Source organism: Mustelus asterias, chromosome 2 (genome assembly GCF_964213995.1).
Source record: "Mustelus asterias chromosome 2, sMusAst1.hap1.1, whole genome shotgun sequence".
Taxonomy (NCBI): Eukaryota; Metazoa; Chordata; class Chondrichthyes; order Carcharhiniformes; family Triakidae; genus Mustelus; species Mustelus asterias.
This window is the reverse complement of record NC_135802.1, coordinates 136380305-136404485: the sequence shown is the minus strand read 5'-3', so window position 1 is coordinate 136404485 and position 24181 is coordinate 136380305. Positions and strand designations below refer to the sequence as shown.

At 46.5% G+C, this 24181-nt stretch overlaps 1 long non-coding RNA gene across 1 annotated transcript in view; it reads right to left on the bottom strand.

The window, feature by feature from the left end:
• Window positions 1-2346: 2346 nt before the first annotated feature.
• LOC144503862 (uncharacterized) overlaps window positions 2347-24181 on the bottom strand; it is a 125366-nt gene continuing 103531 nt past the window's right edge. The window contains exon 5 of the long non-coding RNA XR_013499564.1: window positions 2347-3358. This is a non-coding gene — a long non-coding RNA (uncharacterized LOC144503862). The remainder of the gene's footprint in view (window positions 3359-24181) is intronic.

The following is a 24181-nucleotide window of genomic DNA, read 5'->3' as shown; positions in this document are numbered from 1 at the left end:
TCACCCGCTATGACTCTATTTAGCTGTTGTTCAGCCAGTTCCTGGGCCTTCCAAATTTGCACTGGCCCAAAATTAGCAAGTTGCAGCGGGGAACCACAACATGCCAATGTCATGGCAAAAAGACTTCAGGCAGAATTTTAGACTCTCCCCTTCCCCACTCCCCCCTGCCCACCGCCCCCCCCCCCCCCCCCCCCCCCCACCCCCCTCCGCCCCAGCAGGTTCTGAGGTGGGGGGAGAGCATGAAATTGCATGGAGGGGATTCCTTCAGGCTTTCCGCTCGCCCCGACCTGGTAGCAATTTTATGCTGGGGTGACCAGGCCTCAGATGAAAGATCTGCCCTTGTCTCTATTCAGGCTCTTGAGTGGCCACTTGAGGGACTTTTTCTGCTCAGCCTAAATTTTTAGGCTGCCGGATGGATCTGAGCTCAGGGGGGAGAATGCAAAAATACAGTAAGTTCAATCTCTGACGGGAATAGGTGGCGGGGAGGGGGAGCGAGGGTGGGGGGGGCACCTCCATCAGAAGCAGCCATCTGATTGGGGGCACCCTCCCCTTAAGACCAAGTGACCAGACCTCCCTCCCTCCCGGTCCATCCCCAAGATCCCAATCGTCCTCCCTCACAACCCCTCCAGGCATTCCCTATCCTCCCCATCCCATGACCCTTACCACTTACCTGTCTTCAGGGTCTCAGGACATGGTGCCAGGCAACCCCCTGCTGTGCCTCTTCCGGCCACTGTAGCACTGTACCGGGAGGGTCTGTAGCAGCTCCCTAAGGCAAGACTTCCCCCAGATGGAGGTGTGGAAGACCCACTCTATGTCAATCAACACTAGCTTGAGTGTGAAATGGCATCAGGGCTGCTGGAGTCAGTGCGGATGCATTCCCCGCCTACTCTTCAGATGGAGGGGGTAAAATTCAGACCTTAGGACAGAAAAATACAGAGGTTGGGGGGGCAGTCAGCTCATCCCATGCAAGGGAAGTTGGCACCACCCTATAGCCATAAAGCACTGAGGGCAATCTTAACCAAAGCCAAGTGGGACTTTCGCCCCTCACTGGAGAGGAAATATTGCCCTCTGGAGTTGCCGGCCAATCTGCCAGTCCCAATAGCACCAAGCGCACATTAGTGGGCACTGCCAGGACAGCAAGGTGAAGAGGAAGAAGGCATGCATCCCCAAAGCCAATATGTCTGGGGTCTTGGGTAGGGAAAGTTTCAGCTAGTCAAGGAGGAGGAAGGTGGGCAAGATTGGGTTTAAGGCTGTGGGGGATTAGGAAAAAAATGTGTGGTTCTCCCTCAGGGATGCATATTGTCAGGGTCAACTGACCTGGCAACAAGGCTAACTGACCCTTGCTTACCTGTTTACCTATTTAAATATGGTGGGCAGGCTGCCAACTTCAGCACCCCTGTATTATGAGGGTGAGCTCTGGAGTGACTGAGAAGATGGTGGAGAGGGCGCATACCTGGCAATGACATGTAAAATGCAGCTTCCAGCCTTCAGATGGACCCGGCCTCCCATTGACACCACCCGACAGTCAGCTAGTGCATTCTGAAAGATTGGACGGCATGGATAATAATCCACTAATACAGGTATTCCAGACTAAAGTTAAAATCTACTCAATAGCTTTGTAAAGTACCTCAATAGATAAATATTGCACTGCAACAATTTCTTTAATCCTTACATTAATTAGCTCCTTTATTTCCACATTATGGATTTACCTCATAGAGATGGGTGGCACGGTGGCACAGTGGTTAGCATTGCTGCCTCACAGCGCCAGGAACCCGGGTTTGATTCTCGGCTTGGGTCACTGTCTGTGCAGAGTTTGCACATTCTCCCTGTGTCTGAATGGGTTTCCTCCGGGTGCTCCGGTTTCCTCCATCAGTCCAAAGATGTGTGGGTTAGGTTGATTAGCCATGTTAAATTGACCCTTGTGTCAGGGAGATTGGCAGCGTAAATATATGGGGTTATGGGAATAGGGCCTGGGTGGGATTGTGGTCGAAGCAGACTCGATGGGCCAAATGGCCTTGTTTTTACTTGCTTATCAGCAGCTCTTGAATTTGAACTCTTCATATTCTGGGAACCAAAACAAAATGTAAAATCTCGACTTGCGCAAGTGCTCATCTGGAACAAGCTGTTTGTTTTTAGACTATCCAGTAACTGTTTGGGGATACATATTACTGCTTCCTGGAATAAGTTCTTTGTATGATATTAATTTGGTACCATGGACTTGGTCTACTCAAAGTAAACAATGTTGTTTTTAAACTGGCAACTCCCAACACCTTGCTGAACCTCTCTTTGATTTGTAATATGCAATGCTACAGCATGATTATTAAAAGAAGAAATGCTCTTCATCTTAACTTGAAAGATATTTTATTAGATTAAAGCCATGTATTTTTTTGTTTAATTGGTAAAAACCTGAAGCAGATAGATTTTCTTTATGGAATCATATCCGTTTATAGAGGAATTTGTTAAGATTAAACCAGTAATCAACCGAGTATCGTTTTAAGTCTGACTACAAAAGAAAAGCTACTGAACTCTCAGAGGAAGTACTGACTTGACTTTAATCTGATTCCAAACACATTGTACTTTTTTGCAAAGTTCATGCCTGCATGGGCTGACATGCTATATAATTGACATGCCACATTTCCATGGACTATTGCCAATAGACTGTTTATATTTCTTTTTAATGTATATATATCTGAAATATATTTTCATTCATGATTGCTTGCCATTTGAATTGCTGGCTACAAGAACAAAATGACTCCATCAATTCTAAGCACTCGAGGCGCCATTAATGTTTGGCGCACAGCTTGTGTAATAACAAGTATGTCAAAGACCCACAGAGCACTCGGAGGGGTTGTTGGTTAATGCATTAATACATTCAGTTCAAAACCTCAGTCAATTTATTTCACACTGAAGACTGAATATTTGATACAAATATTATTGCCTGTAAAAGGCCGACTTCAAGACATGTTCCACACGTCAACTCCGGTTCTGTGCTCTTTTCTTTGTCCCTTTTCTGTACAATTGTAGCATGCTCTGGAGTTGGTTTCCTACTGGAATTAATGTGGAGACAGCTCAGTTTCCAGACTCCCATCTGGATCTACCTACTTCCAGCTTGCACCTTAGGCAAGGCTAATAAAGTCGGATGAATCCCCTGTGTGTGATTTTCGATCATTTCCTGTAATCCCCACGATGTTGTCTCCTGGCGAAATACTAAGAGTCGGGATCACCAACAGCACCTGTCGACAAGTTGGATGGGAGCACGCGTCAGTGTTTTGATTCAAATTCATTCTCTTATATTACTGAGGTGGCTTCACAAGGTCATTAGCTTTCTTCAGTTATTGTTGGAGTGACTCAGACGCACCTAAGGAAAAAAAGAGAGACTTGCATTTATTATGTGCTTTTCACGAGCTCAGAATGTCCCAAAGCACTTTACAACCAATGAAAGTACCTTTGAAGTATAGTCACTGTTACAATGAGGGAAATGCTGTCGCCAATTTGCAAACAGCAAGGTCCAATAAACAGCAATGAAATAAATATCCAGTACATTTATTTTTGCTATGGACTGAGAGATAAATGTTGGCCACAGATACCAGGAGAAGGCCCCTTCCCTTCTTGAAAATGATATTATGGTATCAATCTGAAAAGGCAGGCATCTCATCTAATGAAGACTCCTCTGAAAATGCAGCACTCCTTCAGTATTGTACTACACTTCCGAGCCCAGGTTTTGTGCTCAATGTGCTCAAGTGGCATTTGAATCCACAGCCTAGGGGAGGCGATGGCTTAGTCGACTACTAATCCAGAAACTCAGCTAATGTTCTGGGGACCCAGGTCCGGATCCCCGCACGACAGATGATGGAATTTGAATTCAATTTTTAAAAATCTGGAATTAAGAATCTACTGATGACCATTGTTGATTGTCGGAAAAACCCATCTGGTTCACGAATGTCCTTTAGGGAAGGAAATCTGCCATCCTTACCTGGTCTGGCCTACATGTGACTCCAGAGCCACAGCAATGTAGCTGGCTTTCAACTGTCCTCTGAAATGGCCTAGCAAGCCACTCAGTTCAAGGGCGACTAAGGATGGGCAATAAATGCTGGCCCAGCCAGCGACGCCCATGTCCCACGAATGAATAGAAAAAAGAGGCAGGAGTGTCACCAGTGTGATTGATAGTATTGGTGGCTACATGTGATATATACATATGACAAGTATATCTACCGCTCAAGTATTAAAGTTAAAATGGCATTGGGTGTAGTATAAAACTTACATTTCCCCATCCTTTCTCACCAAGCACATTCACATTCCCCTTGCACCTGTAACCAAATCTGTCCATATGTTTTCTCCACCACACTACCCTCCCTGAATGTGGGGAAATGTGCATCTAGTCTCATTCCCTCAGGGATAGTCTGTCAGCTTTCAGGCTAGAGGAAGACATTGGCTGAGTGAAGCCCCTCCATCCCCTTACCAGAATATTGTTTTATTATGGCGCATGAATAAAGACAATGGATGAGCTTCACTAGCGTGTCACAGGAAATTATCTTGTTGTGCGCCGAGGGCTATAAGCTTTACTACAATTTTCACTTCAGGGGAACAGTAATTTCCTCAACAATTTGTTCCTACATCTGGAAGACAGACCACTCTTACATACAAGTATTAATAGCTATCAACTCCTGCTCCCGTGGTAGTTACACTGGCATTGATTATCACTCAAGCTGGCTGTGATTCAGGAAACCGCTAACATGCCATTTTACCGAATGAATTCCTTACATTCTAACTAAGTATTTGCAGGGGCTGTGGAGAATATAGTTTGTTACTCTCCTAATTTCTCCTGTTATTCTCATTCTACTCGATAATGATACATTGTACTCGATATGGCTTCTCCATATTATACTTGGAGCTATGCAGTGGAAGAAGAAAACTCTGCTGAGTCATAATACAGGCTGTAGGATACAAAGCAGAATGATAAGTACTCCTCCTTTAGTTACACCACAGGTCTTCCACATTATATTTAAATACATCCTCTCTTACCCCAGCAAGAGGTATGCTGGGAGGCATGAGATCACAATTCTATGATAGAGAGCGAGGGGTTTCTGATTGTGGAAGTATTTGGTATGCCTCCTCTTAAGATATAATATAAAGTACCTTTCTGAGCCACAAAGGCTGTACAAGGGATGAAGCCCAATGCAAGTAAGATACGTCTAATCGAATGTGTTCCACTTGAACCTGGCCTTATCTGCAGTGTAACAATGGTTGTAACATATGCTGTATCTTGGAGAAGGACTAACTGCAACTCACACACTACCGAAGAGGGGAGTGGTCACCTTAATCTCGGTAAGCTTCTTAACATTTGTTAAGGCACAAAATTCACTCAAGTCTCAATAATGTTGAATATTGATTCATTCTTTATTCCAGGATTTTTGTAATTAGTCTTTAGCTATTGGTGTTTACTGTTCCATATCTTTGAAAGCTATTTGTCTGACAAGTTTCACTTAACATAACATTAGGGCGGCACGGTGACACAGTGGTTAGCATAGATGACAAAGGATCATGGAATCCTACAGTGCAAAAGGAGGCCATTCGGCCCATCGGGTCTGTGCCAACACAATTCCACCCAGGCCCTATCCCCACAACCCCATGCATTTACTCTAGCCAGTCTCCCTAACACTAAGGGGCAATTTAGCACGGCCAATCCACCTAACCTGCACATCTTTGGAATGTGGGAGGAAACCAGAGCACCCGGAGGAAACCCACGCTGAAAAGGGGAGAACACGCAAACTCCACACAGACAGTGACCAAAACCGGTAATCGAACCCGGGTCCCTGGTGCTGTGAGGCAGCAGTGCTAACCACAGTGCCACCATGCCGCCCCACTTTTTTGTTTGGAGCACTGCTGCCTCACAGTGCCAGGGACCCGGATTCAATTCTGGCCTCGGGTCACTGTCTGTGTGGAGTTTGCACATTCTCCCCGTCTCTGCGTGGGTTTCCTCCGGGTGTTCCGGTTTCCTCCCACAGTCCAAAGATGTACGGGTTCGGTTGATTAGCCATGCGAAATTGACTCTAGTGTCAGGGGGATTAGCAGGGTAAATACGTGGGGTTACGGGAATAGGGCCTGGGTGGGATTGTAGTCAGTGCAGACTCGATGGGCCAAATGGCCTCCTTCTGCACTGTAGGGATTCGATAATTCTATGATCATGGGTGGTAGATTAGGTGGATTGGCCAAGGTAAATTGTCCCTTACTGTCCCAAGATGTGTAGGTTAGGGGGATTAGCGGGGTAAATGCATGGGGTTACGGGGATAGTATGGGGGAGGGGGGGTGAGCCTGGGTAAGATGCTCTGTCAGAGAGTCGGTGCAGACTTGATGGGCCGAATGGCCTCCTTCTGCACTGTAGGGATTCTATGATAACTTTTTCCTCCTCCCTCACCTCGGTTCAGACAGAGACGGGGAAGTATATGCTTTGCCTTGCCGCAATGATTCTTTGGTGAATCACACTCTTCTTCAGACGATTAAATGAGCCGAGGCTGCTGGTAACACGTCATCAATATCCAATTTTACGCTGGAACTTTTCTTGTGTGTGCCAAATTTGAAGGATTATTGAAGTTTTTTAATGTTTATTGTTCTGTAACAGGGTTCTCCTTGTGAGACCTCAAACACCCTTTTATTCGAATCCAGTGGCAACAACTTTGTTTGCTCTTCTTTCTGTTTAATTTTACTTCTAAGAAGGAACTATTTGTAATTTTGAGCACAGTGTCACTCCTGCACCATTCAAACATGATCAGTATCTGTCGTGTTCACCATGGCACAGAGCGGATCTCTTATTCTCCCAGGTCAGACCACCGTCCATCGTGTGGAAGAAGGCCAATTGGTCAATGTCTCTGTGTTGGATCTTTGCAGAATAATCCCAAGATCCTGCTTTCTCCCCAGGGCATTGTACTTCCATCTGCTGCAACTGTTAAACTCGCGCCCCAACCCCCACTCCTGACCTTAAAATATAGAATGGCCTTAATTACACCCCCCTGGTAAAGTGGTTTCAAATTACTTTGCACATAAAGTCGTGTTTCTGTTGACAGGGACTTGGCTACAGATGTCTTCTTTGTGCTGGTCCCAAGAAAAATATTCTGCTGCAAAACTCGATAAGACCTGAAAGTGGCAGAAGTGTTGCAACACGAGGTGAACCTGAGCAGGCAGTACACAAACTCCGCACTGTGTGCATACTTGAATGACTGTAGCATGCAAATCATACCAAATACTATGTTGCGCGACTGCATGCCTGAGCAGTGGGTGAAAAACTGTGAGAGGTTAGCACAGATTCGAGGCAACCTGTGAGTCTTAAAGGCATTCTGGCTGGAATAGGTGCTGGAACTGGTTGCAGAAGAGAGTTTGAACAAGAAGAATGATGCCACAACATGGAAGAGAGCAGGCTCTGAGATATTCCAACTGTACCCTGCAGTCAAGGGGAAGGAGAGAAGTTATTTATCTGCAGGAGGCAGGAGGCCCTCCAAAACAAACTCTCTCAAGGCAGTGGGAAAAGATTGATGTGGTAGTTAACGCTAGGAGTCCAGACCCAAGGACCCAAACGCAGTGCCACAAGAAACTCAGTCATACCACACAACTGATCCAAGGTCAATAAAAGCATCTTCCCCTTACTTGAGGTAATGTGGTTGCATTGGGTGGCACAGTGCTTAGCACCTCTGCCTCACAGCAGCAGGGACCCGGTTCGATTCCTGGCTTGCGTCACTGTCTGTGTGGAGTTTGCACGTTCTCCCCATGTCTGCATGGGTTTCCTCCCACATTCCAAAGATGTGCTGGTTAGGTGCATTGGCCATGCCAAATTCTCCATCAGTGTACCCAAACATGCACCAGAATTTGGGGATCTTCACAGTAACTTCATTGCAGTGTTAATGTAAGCCTACTTGTGACTAATAAATTAACTTTAACTTCAATTTTAACTTTGGAGGCAGTTCAGAGGAGATTCACTAGATAGAGTCCAGAGGTGAGGGGTTTGTCTTTTGAAGAGAGATTGAACAGTTTAGGTCTATACTCTAGAGTTTAGAAGAATGAGGGGAGATCTAATTGTGGTTTATAAGATGCTAAAGGGGATTGACAAAGTAGACATGGAGAGAGGATGGTTCGTCTTGTGGGGCAATAGTTGAGGTCATAGTTTTAGGATAATGGATAGCAGATTTAAAACTGAAATGAGGAGAAACTACTTCTCTCAAAGGGTGGTGAATCTGTGGAATTCATTACGCCAGAGTGAGGTGGATGCCGGGACATTGAGTAAATTTAAGGAGGAGATAGACAGATTTTTAATTAGTAATTTTAATTAGTAATTAGGAATTGAGGCTGAGACAAGATCAGCCATGATCATATTGAATGGTGAAGCAGGCTCGAGAGACTGAATTACCTACTCCTGTTCCTAGTTCTTTTGTTCTTATGTTCAAATGCGATATGCCACCAACAGCCTCACTAGCTTCAGTGAACCATAACCCCCTCAGTCACCTACCGAAGATGCCTATCAATTACAACTCATAACTAAATTCATATCTTCACCTCACCTCCATACACATAGAACTGCTGCAAACCTCACCACCAAATCACAGAGTTTGCAGTAGGATATTTTTCTTGTGGCAAGCACAAAGGAGGCAAGCCAACCTTGATAACCACATCAACCTAATGCATGGCACCACATTCACCGGCACACTTCCCTGTCTCTTGCAGGACAAGATGGTTCATAACTTCAGGCCACACCAACTAATCGGCAGAGGGCAGGCATGGTTGCACATCCATCCTCTGGTGGGGGAGACCTTGTTGGCCACCATTAGGGCAGCCATGATTGAGGCCATGACCAGTGATGGGACTGAAGTCATTGATAGTGGCTTTATGCTCCTCCTTCTCACCTCCCACTTCCCTCATATCCCACAATCTCTTCTCATTTACAAGCTGCAGACGGTGTAAGTTTGCACCCTCCCCTCACAACTCTATCCGTGTGTCTTTCTCCTTTTAGAAATACAATTGGGCCAGATGGCTTAAAGGAGTGATCTCCATTTGGTGAGACACCAGACACGAGTGGCCTACAGCCAGGTCAGGGGACAAGGATAGTGCGGGTACCAATTTGCCATGGGTGAGGTTGCACATGCAGAGTCCTCAGCTGAGGACTACAGAAAAAGGCCTATGCACAGTGAGATGCTCGGAGCATTGGTTGACTCACCAGAAAGCATGTGGTCAATATCAAGGAGCACGGAGGAGCCGGGCACTAATTTATGCAAAACTTAGGAACCACCACTTCCAGTTTTCAGGTGATGGCCAACTCCATGAACACAGACTCAACCATGACACAGAGTCTCATGGGCCATGTGATGTCACAGCCTACATTGCAAAACAAACAGAAGCCACACAAAATCTCAGCACTAACGTAGAAACATTTCTTGTGCCACACAAGCTCAGATTGCTGCTATTATAGCTGAGGTGCTAATGTGCAAAGGGGCTTGCTGTGTGTCACAGCAATGCAGTAATCTGTCCTCCAACACATTACTAGGATTACTGAAAAAAACAGGCATGCTGCCAAAGTTTTTCAGCTTGCACTCAATCAGGACAGAGGCAAGAATACCAAATTTCAAAGGGAGCAACTGTACTGTATGAGAAAAGGGTGCTGATTGGTTGGCAAGTGGACTCTGATTAGTCAAGGCATCGCCAAGGAGAGTGCAACAGGGAACAGTTATCCCCCAAACTTCTGTTTAAATTCAAAAAAAGGCACGTTGACTCGGATTGGCCAAGGCTTTGCATCAGGGAAGAGCTGTCCCATGTTTCTGTTTAACTGAAAAAGGCACAATGCTTGGACTTGTTCTTTCTGCTTGGAAAGGACAGGGTCCTGTCTAGAAATATATGTAGGTTTTAGCATGAATGGGCTTTCAATCCTGAAAATTTCCCAGCCTACCTCAATTATCCTAGAAGAGTCAAGTATCTAACAAATTTGAACAACAGGCGAAGCTAGCCATTTTGTGCTTTTACCAGACAATGACACATGACTGGTATTCTCTAATAAGATGCTGCTGTCAAGCCAAAAATATGTCCTTCCTACCATACAAATGAGTGATGTGGCATATAACTTTCAATACTAGTGTGATGCCAGGTAAGTAGGCCATATGTCCCAATGACTGGTGGATCATATCAAACTGTGTGTCCCTTTTAGCAGTTTGCAACAGGCCAAGTAGCAACTGAACTAAATTGTCCCTTGGGGTGGCACAGTGGTTGGCCACTATTGCCTCACAGCGCCAGGGACCCAGGTTCAATTCCAGCCTTGGGTGACTATCTGTGTGGAATTTGCGCATTTTCCCCATGCCAGCGTGGGTTTCCTCCGGGTGTTTTGGTTTCCTCTCACACTCTAAAGATGTGCTGGTTTGATGGATTGGCTATGCTAAATTGTCCCTTGGGGCACAGTGGTTAGCACTGCTGCCTCATAGTGCCAGGGACCAGAGTTCAATTCCCAGCTTGGGTCACTGGCTGTGCAGAGTCTGCATGTTCTCCCTGTGTCTGCATGGGTTTCCTCCGGGTGCTTTGGTTTCCTCCCACAGTCCGAAAGACATGCATTGGCCATGCTAAATTCTCCCTCAGTGTACCCTCAGTGTACAGGCACAAAAATGTGGCAACAAAGGGATGATCACAGTAACTTTATTGCAATGTTAATGTAAACCTACTTAGAACATAGAACATAGAACAGTACAGCACAGAACAGGCCCTTCGGCCCACGATGTTGTGCCGAGCTTTATCTGAAACCAAGATCAAGCTATCCCACTCCCTATCATCCTAGTGTGCTCCACGTGCCTATCCAATAACCGCTTAAATGTTCCTAAAGTGTCTGACTCCACTGTCACTGCAGGCAGTCCATTCCACACCCCAACCACTCTCTGCGTAAAGAACCTACCTCTGATATCCTTCCTATATCTCCCACCATGAAACCTATAGTTATGCCCCCTTGTAATAGCTCCATCCACCCGAGGAAATAGTCTTTGAACGTTCACTCTATCTATCCCCTTCATCTTTTTATAAACCTCTATTAAGTCTCCCCTCAGCCTCCTCCGCTCCAGAGAGAACAGCCCTAGCTCCCTCAACCTTTCCTCATAAGACCTACCCTCCAAACCAGGCAGCATCCTGGTAAATCTCCTCTGCACTCTTTCCAGTGCTTCCACATCCTTCTTATAGTGAGGTGACTAGAACTGCACACAATATTCCAAATGTGGTCTCAGGGTCCTGTACAGTTGCAGCATAACCCCACGGCTCTTAAACTCCAACCCCCTGTTAATAAAAGCTAACACACCATAGGCCTTCTTCACAGCTCTATCCACTTGAGTGGCAACCTTTAGAGATCTGTGGATATGGACCCCAAGATCTCTCTGTTCCTCCACAGTCTTCAGAACCCTACCTTTGACCCTGTAATCCACATTTAAATTCGTCCTACCAAAATGAATCACCTCACATTTATCAGGGTTAAACTCCATTTGCCATTTTTCAGCCCAGCTTTGCATCCTATCTATGTCTCTTTGCAGCCTACAACAGCCCTCCACCTCATCCACTACTCCACCAATCTTGGTGCCATCAGCAAATTTACTGATCCACCCTTCAGCCCCATCCTCTAAGTCATTAATAAAAATCACAAAGAGCAGAGGACCAAGCACTGATCCCTGTGGCACTCCGCTAGCAACCTGCCTCCAGTCTGAAAATGTTCCATACTTGTGACAGTAGTAAATAAACTTTAAACCTAAACACATTAGTGGAAGGATCGAGAAGCAGAGGACACCAGTTCAAGATGATTGGCAAACGATGCAACAGCAACATGGGAATATATTGTGGCAGGTCACTTGTGGCTTTTAACAAAGTATTGAACAGTTACCTGAAGTGATATAATTTGCAGAGTTATGAGGAAAAGGCAGGGGGAGTGGGACTCGGAGAATTGCTTTTACTGAGAGCTGGCACAGACATGAAGGGCCAAATGACCTCCTTCTGTGATCCTCTGATTACAACATCAATTGGATGTAATTGGCTGCAAAGTACTTTGAAATATCAAGAGGTCATGAAGAGGGCAATATAAACGCAAGACTTTCTCTCTATATCCCACGACACAAAGGAGAAGAGTAGCAATGTTTTAGGGCGGTGGTTAGCACTGCTGCCCCACAGTGCTAAGGGTCCGGGTTCAATTCTGGCCTCGGGTGACTGTCTGTGTGGAGTTTGCACATTTTCCCCGTGTCTGCGTGGGTTTACTCCGGGTGCTGTGGTTTCCTCCCACATTCCAAAGATGTGCTGGTTAGGTGGATTGGCAATGCTAAATTGCCCCTTAGTGTCCCAAGATGTGTAGGTTAGGACGATTAGTGGGGTAAATACTTGGGGTTATGGGGAACAGGTCTGAGTAGGATTGCCCCTTAGTGTCAGGGGGATTACATGGGGTAACTAGGTGGGATTGTTGTTGGTGCAAACTTGATAGGCTGAATGGCCTCCTTTTGCACTGTTGGGATTATATGAACATTGTCTTCCTTCCAAGGCACACACCATTCTGACCTGGATGTACATCAGGGTTCCTTCATTCTCACTTGTTCTGTGTTCTCACATTCTGGTGGGGGCAGTATCACCATAAAACCAGCAACGGTTCAAAGAGAATTCCCAGTATTGCAAGGATGGGCAATAAATGTAGCTTTGCCAACATCACCCATATCCCAAAATCAAAACATTAAATAAAATTAGCAAAGCTATTCAGCCCAACAGGTTTATGCTCCAATAAATCTTCCCCCACCCTACGTCATCTAACCTTATCAGTATAACATTCTCTTCCTTTCTCCCACATCTATCTGGCTCCTCCTCAAATGCCCCTATTCAATTCACTTCAACTATTTATTGTCACAGAATCCCTACAGTGCAGAAGGAGGCCATTCAGCCCAATGGGTCTGCACCAACTCTCTGACAGGCTATATTCCCCAGGCTCACTCCCCATCCTCTTAATCCCACTGATTTACCCTGCTAATCCCCCAACATACACATACTGGGACACTAACGGAAATTTAGCATGACCAATCCATCTAACCAGCGCATCTTCGGGCAGTGGGAGGGGGATTAGCAAGGTAAATATGTGGGGTTACGGGAATAGGGTGGGATTGTGGTTGGTGCAGACCCGATGGGCCGAATGGCCTCGTTCTGCACTGTAGGGATTCTATGACTTTTTACTTTTGAATTTTATCCTTCGAGAAATAAATCTCACAGCTTGTTTTGCTTTGTAACAGTCTTATTAACCTCCATCAGTAGTTTTAGTGATCTGTGTATCTTCTCAGTTCTTTGCAACGACGCTACAATAATGTCACTGGTTGCGGCTCGCTCCTCTTCTGTTTGTACCCTTGGCAAGACTTGGTTTCTTTGGGAAAAAGCATTGTGGCATGTTGTTTACCAATGGCTGTTTACCAAAAATCAATAGCCCTGCATCTCCAAATAAATCAGTCCATTTCAGCAGGACAGATGGAACCTGCATTCCCATGGTGGCCCTGTTTGTGCGATTTTTAAAATGCATTGCTCCATTGAATTTTCTATAGTTTAGCCCTCTGCATAACTAGATTAATGGCTTTGACCATTACTTAACAAGTTCACCAATGGTTCGGTCACTTGAACAATGAATTGGGAAGGTAATCCACTTTCTGTCTAGAAGGCTAATGAGATAGAATCATAGAATCCCTACCGTGCAGTAGGAGGCCATTTGGCCCATCGAGTCTGCACCGACCACAATCCCATCCAGGCCCTATCCCCGTCACCCCACACATTTACCCTGCTAATTCCCCTAACACTAGGGTCAATTTAGCGTGGCCAATCAACCTAACCCGCACATCTTTGGAGTGTGGGAGGAAACCGGAGCATCCGGAGGAAACCCACACAGACATGGGGAGAGTGTGCAAACTCCACACAGACAGTGACCTGAGGCCGGAATTGAACCCAGGTCCCTGGCGCTGTGAGGAAGCAGTGCTAACCACTGTGCCACTGTGCCACTCAGTGAATGGATAGTGTTTCATCTGTTGGAGGGCACTGCTGCACTCACTCAGGCTGCACTGTAGGTATCATCCTGTGTGAAGTGCTCAAACCTGTCGTACAACTTGACCTTTTAACTCAGAGGTGAGCACTGAGCCCTGCTGTCCTGATCAATATTTATCACAAAGCAACATTGTGGAAACATTGTTTGATCATTATCACATTATTACTTGTGGGACCTTGCTGCGTAAAAGTTGGCTGTTGCATTCAGAAATATTCATTGGCTGTAACGTGTTTCAGGACAGTCAGAGGTTCTCTCAACTGCGATATAAATACTATACAAAAGCAAGTTTCTTCTTCATTCCCAAATGAACAAACGCCAACATGTTAGCAGGGCTGATTTTACCGCATCTCATGGAGCTGGATTTGGAGGTAGAACTGGGAGCAAAGCTACAGCTTCTAACATTGAGAAAATCCCCCCACACTTTCCCATCTCCAATTGATCTTGCCGCAGGCAATGTCCAACTGGCGACAGCTACCTGCCCGGCACAGCCATGTAACTAATGAGACTGAATTAAGTGCCCCCTTGAGAGTGAAGTGATAACACCGGCAGGATCGTCCCGACAACAGACCGCTGAGGCTGAATCCCAGTCATTGCCAAGGCAGCCTCCCCGTGAGCCATTAACGCCGCCTTTAAATCCTCCCTTTCTGGAGCCACGTGGACTATAGGGCCACATCCATAGCCACAGGCCAACCTATGGAGGAGCCCCCCTCCACCCCCCCCCTCCCCCGTGTGTGCCCGCACCCCCCACCCCCGCCACCCTCCCCCCACCCCCACCACCAGACAACAATGATGACTAGACAGCTGTAGCTATGCTTATCTTTTTACAATTTCCATAGGGCCGTAGAAATGATACAGCATGGAAGGGGGCCCATCTTGTCCGTGCCGGATGGCCCACTCCTGCTCCTGACTTTTTGTTGAGCCAGGGCAATTCAGCCCATTGCATCCAGTCATATTAATTTCGTATATGTTATATACGTGTTGTTTTGCATATATCACTTATAATGTTGTTTAAATCAGGCTCCAGGTGAAAAGTTAAGATGAAGATTTTCAGCAACATTTCCACTCTGGAGACAAGCAGCCCTCGAGCATCATGTGCAAGACTAAAGCACTTTACAGTCATTGATGTAAAAACCACAGGATGCTACAAAAATAATAAGCGGCTTTGAATAATAATAACAATTGATAATACTAAATGGCTGGGAAAATGTAATTAACTGTGAACACCAGCCACTTCCTGCCCACTAAGCTCGCGTTTCCGATCCACCCATGAGTGCACTCCCTGCCACCCTCGGGGAGGTTTCACCCTGCCACCCACCATCATGTAGCGTGATCCCTTTTCCACTCCTCCCCCATCCCTACTCTCTTGCAAGCCCTAGCCTGAACACCTACCCACTAATGTTTTCTCTTCGTTACACAGACATCCCTGTCAGCAGTAATACCACTGTGGAGAATTTTCTTTCCAGACACATCTGAATGTAAAAATTGGAATTTGTGGCTTACAAAATCAAAAGGAAGTGTCCCGCAATACAAATGCTTCAAAGCGCTGCATTTCTGGCATAAGGTGTATAAACATACCCTGGGCGATAATTTCCGTGGGATTCAGTTCGCCTCATTACCACAGCTTCATTCACAAAAACCTGCATACCTGCATAAGGCACAACAAGGCCTCACCTTCACCCAGAACAATCACACACGCTATTTTCTCCTCTCCGCCCTCTACTTTAAAAAAAAAAGAGTCTTCTTATCCATGACCACCCATGCAGCAAACCGAGCGAGAAGCCAGGCTCCCTGGGCCACCACCAGATAATTGTGAGTCACCTGCCAAGATTCTTCAGTAATGCCGCAAGTCTGTCTTTCTTAACCCTGAAGATATCAGATTCCATCAGCACACGTGTCTGCACATTGATAGAAGTGAGAAGAATCTTGGGCAGAGTTTTGCACTCCCCACAGTTAGGTTCTGAGGCAGCGGGAGGGAGCGTAAGATTGCACGGACAGATTCCCTCCGTGATCCTGCCTGCCCCGACCCAGACACAATTTCACGACAGGGCGGGCAGGGCCTTGTGGTGGAAGACCCGTCCTTTCCTCTGTTAAGACCTTTTATAGCCCACTTTATGGCCCCTTTTTGAAGGGCCCCTTTCCCACCTAGCGTCAATTTTTAGGCTGGCAGGCATGAGACAGAGCAAGATGTGAAACTAAGCAATGAATGAATCCCCATCTCGGGCAGGAAGGGGTCGGGGGGGTGGGGAGCGCCTCAATCTGAAGTCCCTTTAAGATGTGGGGCACCCTCCCCTCCAGGACCTTGTTGCTCCATCCTTACCTCTCCCATGGCCTACATCCCGAAGGTGAAATCACCCCCTTCCCAACCCCTCCAGGGGCATCCCCTACCCTTCTGCTCCTGGCACCCCTGGCAGTTAACTCAATGGGGGTCCCAGGACCTAGTTCCGGGCAGGCCACTGCAGTACCTCCTCCGGGCCACTGCAGCTTCATGCCTGGCAGGCTGGAGAGCTGTGGGCCAATCAGATTCCAAGGGCAGACGGAAGTCCAGTCTGCTGCCAGTCAGAACTCAACTGGGTCAACTGGCCCCTTATTACAACAAATCACATTAGATAACAGGTTTTAAAAGTTAAAACCCAATAAAGCAGGTTTTCTTTTGCAATTTCATTTAGCTAAAGTGTCAAGATACACAAGCTCCTGTCACTTTTCCAAATTTCTAGCAGCTTTTAACTTCATTCATTGGGTTCGATAGGTTGTCAGCCACGGCTCAGTTGGCAGTACTTGAGCCTCTCGAATTAGAAGGTGGGTTCAAACCCTCCTCCTCCTCAGCACAGCATTTAGACCAACATTCAAATGCAATACTAAGAGCTGCTGCCTTTTGGATAAGACTATCTACTATTGTAGTCGGTATGAGCCGTGGCTCACTTAGTAGCACTCTCACTGCTGATTCGTAGGATCTTACCTGCCTTTCTCGCCATGCTCCCACTGCAGCGAGGGAGGAGAATTTGGTGCCCAGCCAAATCTCCGTTCACTGCAGTGGGATGGGAAAATCCTGCCGGCATGAACAGCCACAACATTCCGGTCATAAAGCCCTGAGTTCAAGTTGCACTTCAAAGCTTCTGTGTGCTCACGTGCAATACTGAGGGCGTGCTGCACTGTCGTAGGTGCTGTCTTTCGGGTGGCACATTAAGCTGAGGTTTCATCTACCTGCTTGTGTGGATGTAAAGGATGCCACGGCATTATTTCAATGAAAGTATAGGGGAAGTTATCCTCTGAGTCCTGACCAATGTTTATCCCTCAAAAATTAATTAAAAAGTTTATTTATCAGTGTTACAAGCAGGCTTACATTAGCACTGCAATAAAGTTACTGTGAGAATCTCCTAGTCGCAACACTTCGGTGCCTGTTCGGGTTCACTGAGGGAGAATTTAGCATGGCCTTTGCACCTAACCAGCACATCTTACGGAGGAAACCAGAGCACCCAGAGGAAACCCACGCAGACGTGGGGAGAATGTGCAGACTCCGCACAGACAGTGGCCCAAGTTGAGAATCGAACCCAGGTCCCTAGTGCTGTGAGGCAGCAGTGCTAACCACTGTGCCATCGTGCGGCCCATAAATCCAATCATTATCATATCACTTAGTGGGAGTTTGCTATACTTCGTTGCTAATAAAGCACTTTTAAATGTGCGATGATCATGGAATGCATTATGTAAATGCAGGTTTTTTTTGATGATAAGCTGGCATCTCAGGTAGACATAGAAGTTCCCGTGGCGATATTTCAAAAGAGAGCAGGAGAGTTCATCCCAGCATCTGGATTACCCCATCACCAACATCACAAAAAGAAAATTGATTCTCTCATCAATGCTCTTTGTGTGACCTTGCTGTCCGCCAACTGAGTGCCACTTTTTCTACATTAACCAGTCATTACACTTCTTGTCTAATAAAGTGCTCTGGGACATCCTGAGGTTGTGAAGAGCCTGATATAAATGTAAGACTTGCTTTCTATTTTCCTCATTTCTCATTGTTAAAAAACAAACACACTCTGGAAAATAAGAGTTAAATTCGCAGCCCACATGCCAACATATATACTGTTCAGTGACAACACAAGGTCAGGATAATTATCTGTGCTCAACAATTAGCCTATTCAGCTGTAAGTGGCAGTGTAGTGCACTCAATTTATTATCTTGTTCTACATTGAGGTTAAATGCGGGTTGTTTTTGAGTGAGTATGGAAAAACAAGTTCCACAATAATTTCAATCAAACTTCCGTGAGGTAGAGGCAGCACTCTCCCATGACTTTGTTCCTGCAGTTCATTCAGAAAACTTTAGAAATTTCTCTTCAGCCTGCACAGGTCGCCTCTGTGTCTGATTCTACACCCAGGAAGAAGAAGTTTTTATATCCGTGAGATTTTGTTTTAATTCTGAACTGATTTGCAGAGCAAAGTGGGTAGTGTTTGTTTCATATACCCACATCCCCAACATATATATACAGGGGTTTACCCACATCCCTGTCACCCCCACATATATATACAGGGGTTTACCCACATCCCTGTCACCCCCACATATATACAGGGGTTTATCCACATGCCTGCACCTTAAAACATATATCCAGCGGTTTACCCACATCCATGTCACTCCCAACATATATGCAGGGGTTTTCGTACATGCTTGTCACCCCCAACATATATACATGCGTTTAACCACATACCTGTCATCCCCAACATATATGCAGGGCTTTACCCACATGCCTGTCACCCCCAACATACATACAGGGGTTTACCCATATGCCTGCACCTTACAACATGAGATCCATGGGACCCCTCCCCCGTGGATGATCTCCAGGACCCTACCCAGAGGGATGCTGAGGGTGGGTAGAGTGTCGCATACACTCCGCTAAAGCGAAACTAGATGAATTACTGACTGTGCAACTGCTGATCTGTTTTTGTGTTCAGGGATCTTCCGAAAGGTGTGTGGGCCCCTGGTTCTCCTCCAGGCTTTGGAGAGAGTGCAGGAGAGGTTTACGAGAATAGTTCCGGGATGATGAAGATAGGTTGGACAAGTTAGGACTCTTCGGAGAAAGAAGTCTGAGAAGAGATTTGATTGAAGTATTCAAAATCCTGATGGGCCTGGGCAGAGGAGATAGGCGAAAAAGCTGTTCCCTATAATGAAAGGATTGAAAACGAGAAGGCACAAATTTAAGGTAATTGGTGAAAAAGGCAAAAGTGATATGAAAGAAGAAACTTTTTCACACAGTGAGTGGTTAGGGTCCGGAATGCACTGCCTGGGAGTGTGGCTAAGGCAGGTTCAATTGAAGAAGCAATTAGATGATTATTTGAAAAGAAACAATCTGCAGGATTGCAGGGAGAAGACAGGGGAATGGCACATTCAGAGAGCCGGAGCATGCACAATGGACCAAATGGCCTCTATCTGTGCCGTAACAATTCGGTAATTCTGTGATTCTATTTCTATGTTCCAGCATTGTCCCATGTTGGCAGAATGAAGGACAACAATGCGACAGTGGTTTCAGTAATTCAGAAGATGCATGGACAATGCAAGGCTGAGAATTTCAGCAAATGATAAAAGACCGACTTGACAGCATGGCAAAGAGAGACAGACAATGAGAGAGAATGAGTACACGTGGGAGAGAGAGACACAAAGAGAAAATATGTAGGCAGGGAGCAAAAGGGCATGGCACACAGAAGCAAAAACAGAGAAGAGCGCAACCAGGGAATGAGGCAGAGTCGAGTGAAAAGGTGTAAAAGAGAGATAAAGGCCCAGATTTTTGCCCCCGGGTAGGGTGCGCTGAGATGGGAGATTTCCTGATGCTGTGAACCTGACTTTAACTATGGCTGCCCACAGGTTGGATTCTTGTTGCAACGGGTGGGCTAGATTAGAAGTCAGGCCCACCACCCCAAGAAGAGGTGCAGAGCCTGCCGGTTGCAGAGTGGGACTGGACAGGAATTACTGTGTTGAAGTAATTTCTTTTTATAACAACCCTCCAGTCCTCACCCCCTTCCCCCACAGGACATTCCCCATGTCCAATCATGCCAATCCATGCCTACCACTAATCCCCATGGCCCTTTATACCCCCATGCCAACCCATGCCCCTCTACCCACCCCCATGGTTCTGCATACCTCCTATACCAACCCATGTTGCTCTACCCACCCCCAATACCCTCATATTCCTTTGCAACCCATGTCCCTCTGTTCATTCTGCATGGTCCCTCAGACCGCCTATGCCATCTTGATAGCTGCCCATTCCCTCCTCCACCCCCCCCCCCCCCCCCCCCCGCCACCCACCACCCTTTTCCCTTAGTGCCTCCATTCCAACTCATCTAGTATCATTTGGTAGTTCCTTGACAGCTTTGACAGTTCCTTGATGGTTCTTTGTCAGGTGTTTGACAGTTCTTTGACAGCTTGACAGTTCCAATGGGTATTTGCATAAAAATTGTATAATCGTGTTCACTTATAACAATCCCAAAATGTGCCTTACCTCTCCCAAAGGGTCCCCTATCTCTCCCAAATGTGTCCCAGGACTCTATCCGAGGAGGTACTTTGCCACTCCAAATAGTATTCTGGCTATCCAAATGAATCCACCAAGTTCTGACCTCTACTTACCTGGTCTAACCTGCACGCTCTGAGTTTCACACTCCTGGCCTATCAGAATCCTACTTCAGTGGAGGCAGCTGGTGATTTCAATGGCCAACTATCTCTGTAAATTGAGCATGTGTGAATCTCGGCCTAACCCCAGTCCTGCCCTGTGAAGATGGGAAAAGCTGTGGTCAGAGATAGAACTTCAAAGTTTTGGCCATTTCTAAATTTTTTTCCATAATGGACAACCTCTGTGTTGTGGCGAAAATCTGGGTTAGAGCATAAGAGGAGAGAAAGGGGACTAAACTGGAGAGCACAAAAAAAACAGATGCAGGAATTACAATTTTCTTGATTATCCTGTGCCCACTGATTGCAATGCATGGCAACCACACAGAGTATGCTCATTTGAATGAATTCAGCTTCCTGCTAACCCAAACCATGTTGTTGATTGGCTGGGCACATCAACAAGGGGTGGCATGGTGGCAGTGTGGTTAACACTGCTGCCTCACAGCGTCAGGGACCTGGGTTCGATTCCCGGCTTGGGTCACTGTTTGTGTGCAGTTTGCACATTCTCCCCGTGTCTGCGTGGGTTTCCACCGGATGCTCCAGTTTTCTCCCATAGTCCTTTAAATTGTCCTTTAGAGTCGGGGGGACTAGCTAGGGTAAATGCATGGGGGTAGGGCCTGGGTGGGATTGTGGTCAGTGCAGACTTGATGGGCCGAATAACCTCCTTCTGCACTGTAGGATTCTAATCTATGATTCTATGAAGGGACCAATGTCATGAGTGGCAAATATATCTTAAAGCTAACCTTAGTTTTGGCACTACCCAAAACTAAGCTGCACCGGTTAATGATAAGCTGCATTGTGGCTCAAGCATGTGCAGCAGTTACACAAGGAGTGAATCTGTTGCCCTCTTTCAGATTAGAAGTACCACTGCCACTCTGCCCGTTTCCTTGTTTCTGTTGCCTGTCAGCCGACCAGCCCAGACTGCATCGCCCATGCCAAGGCAGCACAGACTTGGGGCTCACCTTCTAGGCTCAGATCTGCTCAAACTCATCCTTTTTCTTGATTGTTCATGGGATGTGGGCATTGCTGGCAAGGCCGGTCCTCTACAGTCCACCTGGTGTAGGCACACCCGCAGCACTGCCAGGGAAAGACAAAGGAACAGCGATGTATTTCCAAGTCAGGATGGTGTATGACTTGCTGGTGGTGGTGTTCCGAGTTACCTGCTGCCCTTGTTCTTTTCGGTAGTGAAGGTCGCAGGTTTGGACGGTGGCTTTGAAAGAGCACTGGCGAGATACTGCAGTACATCTTTGCGATAGTACACACTGCAGCCACTGTGTACTGGTGGGGAGGCGTGGAAGAGTTGGGTGGTGTCAGTGTACATGTGGAGCTCGAGGTTATGTTTGCAGATGGTTCTGCCTGGGGACAGCATGTAGTTGAAAAATAGGAGGGAGGTAGCATTACATCCTTGAGGGACACCAGAGGTAACAGTGCAGGAACAAGAAGAGAAGCCATAGTTAATGTTTATCTGGCTACAGCTACAAGATAAGAGTGGAACCAGGCAAATGCAGTCCCACCCATCTGGACAACAGTGAGTTTGGGGCATGGGGTGATCAATGGTATCAAAGGTTGCAGACACAGTAGGTGGCACAGTGGTTAGCTCTCCTGCCTCACAGCACCAGGGACCTGGGTTCGATTCCCAGCTTGGGTCACTGCCTGTGCGGAGTTTGCAGATTCTCCCTGTGTCTGCGTGGGTTTCCTGCGGGTGCTCCGGTTTCCTCCCACAGTCCGAAAGATGTGCTGGTTAAGTGCATTGGCCATGCTAAATTCTCCCTCAGTGTACCCAAACAGGCGCCGGAGTGTGGCAACTGGGGGATTTTCACAGTAACTTCATCACAGTGTTAAGGTAAGCCTACTTGTGGAACCATTTTTAAAAATTTAAACGTAATTAAAAGACAAGTCAAGAAGGATGAAGAGAAATCATTTACCTTTGTCACAGTCACATTGGATGTCAATGGTGAGTACAATAAGATCTGCTTCAATGCAATGACAGGGACAGAAACCTGACTAAAGGATTCAATCCTAGAGCATGGGTTTGGAGGACAAGAACACAATCAAGGATTTTGGAGAGGAAAAGGAGGTTAGAGATGGGCCGTAGCTTGCAAGGGCTGAGTGACTCAAAAGTTATTTTTTTCAGGAGAGGGACAAAGGCGGCAAATTTAAAGAAGAGGGAACAGTATCTCTGGCGAGAGAGCCATCAATATGAGCAAATACGAGTCACACAAAATACTGACAGTATATTCAAATGCAGCTGCACAATACTGATAAACATGGAATTTAACTCAGAGGTCGGTAATGTTCACTGACATTATTGAACTCAGCTAAAAGCCAGCTGTTTTTTATTCACAGGACAGTGGGAGGCTGCATTTCCCACTCCTTTCCCTGGGGAACTCCACCACAAAGTGGATATGGAAAGAGATTTAAAGGAGTTCACTCCCTTCAGCTTCACGAGGATCTTCACTCAAACCAAAATTAGATGCAATTTGTGGTTGCATTAATTACTTCCCGACTCGATTATTCCAATTCCATCCTCACTGACCTCCCACTTTGCACCTAAACTTGAGGTCATCCAAAACTCGACTGCGCACACCCAAACTTGCACCAAGTCCCATTCAATCATCGCCCATGTCTGTTGATCTACGCTGGCTACAGGTCTGGCACCACCTCAGTTTTAACATTCTTACTCTTGCTTTTAAATCTTCATCGAACAGCCCCCTCCCGAGTCTCTGTCATCTCCTCTAGTCCCTCAGGTCTGAGATCTCGGTGCTACTCCAGTTCTGGTCTCTTGCTAATCACTCCACCTCTGGCGACCATGTTTTCACCTACTCGGTCTTACATTATGGAATTCCCTCTCTGAACCTCGCAGCCTCTCTGCCTGTCTCTCCTCCTCAGGAACCCCCACCCCTCCCCCAGCAAGCTTTTGTGAAGCTCCTTAGGACACTTTTTACTAAGTTAAAGGTGCTATATAAATGCAAGTTGTTATAGTTGCCATGGGATTCTTTACATCCACTTGAGAAGGTAGACATCCAGAGGAGACAACAGAGGCTAGGCCATTGTGGGGCTGTGGGGGTGGGGGGGAGGGGTGGGGGGGTGGAGCGTGGATTTGAAAACAAGAATGAGAATTTAAAACACTGCTCTAATTTGGGGAGAATAGTGGTTGAAGTTTACAGCAGCAAGGCCTATTGCATTTCCCCACCCGAACCTCCATAGCCCACCCTCCCAGTCATCTTCCCCTTCCCTGTAAGTACCAACTGGGAGGCAGGGTCTGGTACACTGACCTGTCTCCTTTGGTGGCCAAGGTGATTACGAAGGCATATGGCATGCTTGCCTTCATCAGCCGGGGCATTGAGTACAGGAGTTGGCAAATCATGTTGCAGCTATGTAAAATCTTGGTTAGGCCACATTTGGAGAATTGCTTGCAGTTCTGGTCACCATATTACCAGAAGGATGTGGGAGCTTTGGAGAGAGTGCAAAGAAGGTTCATCA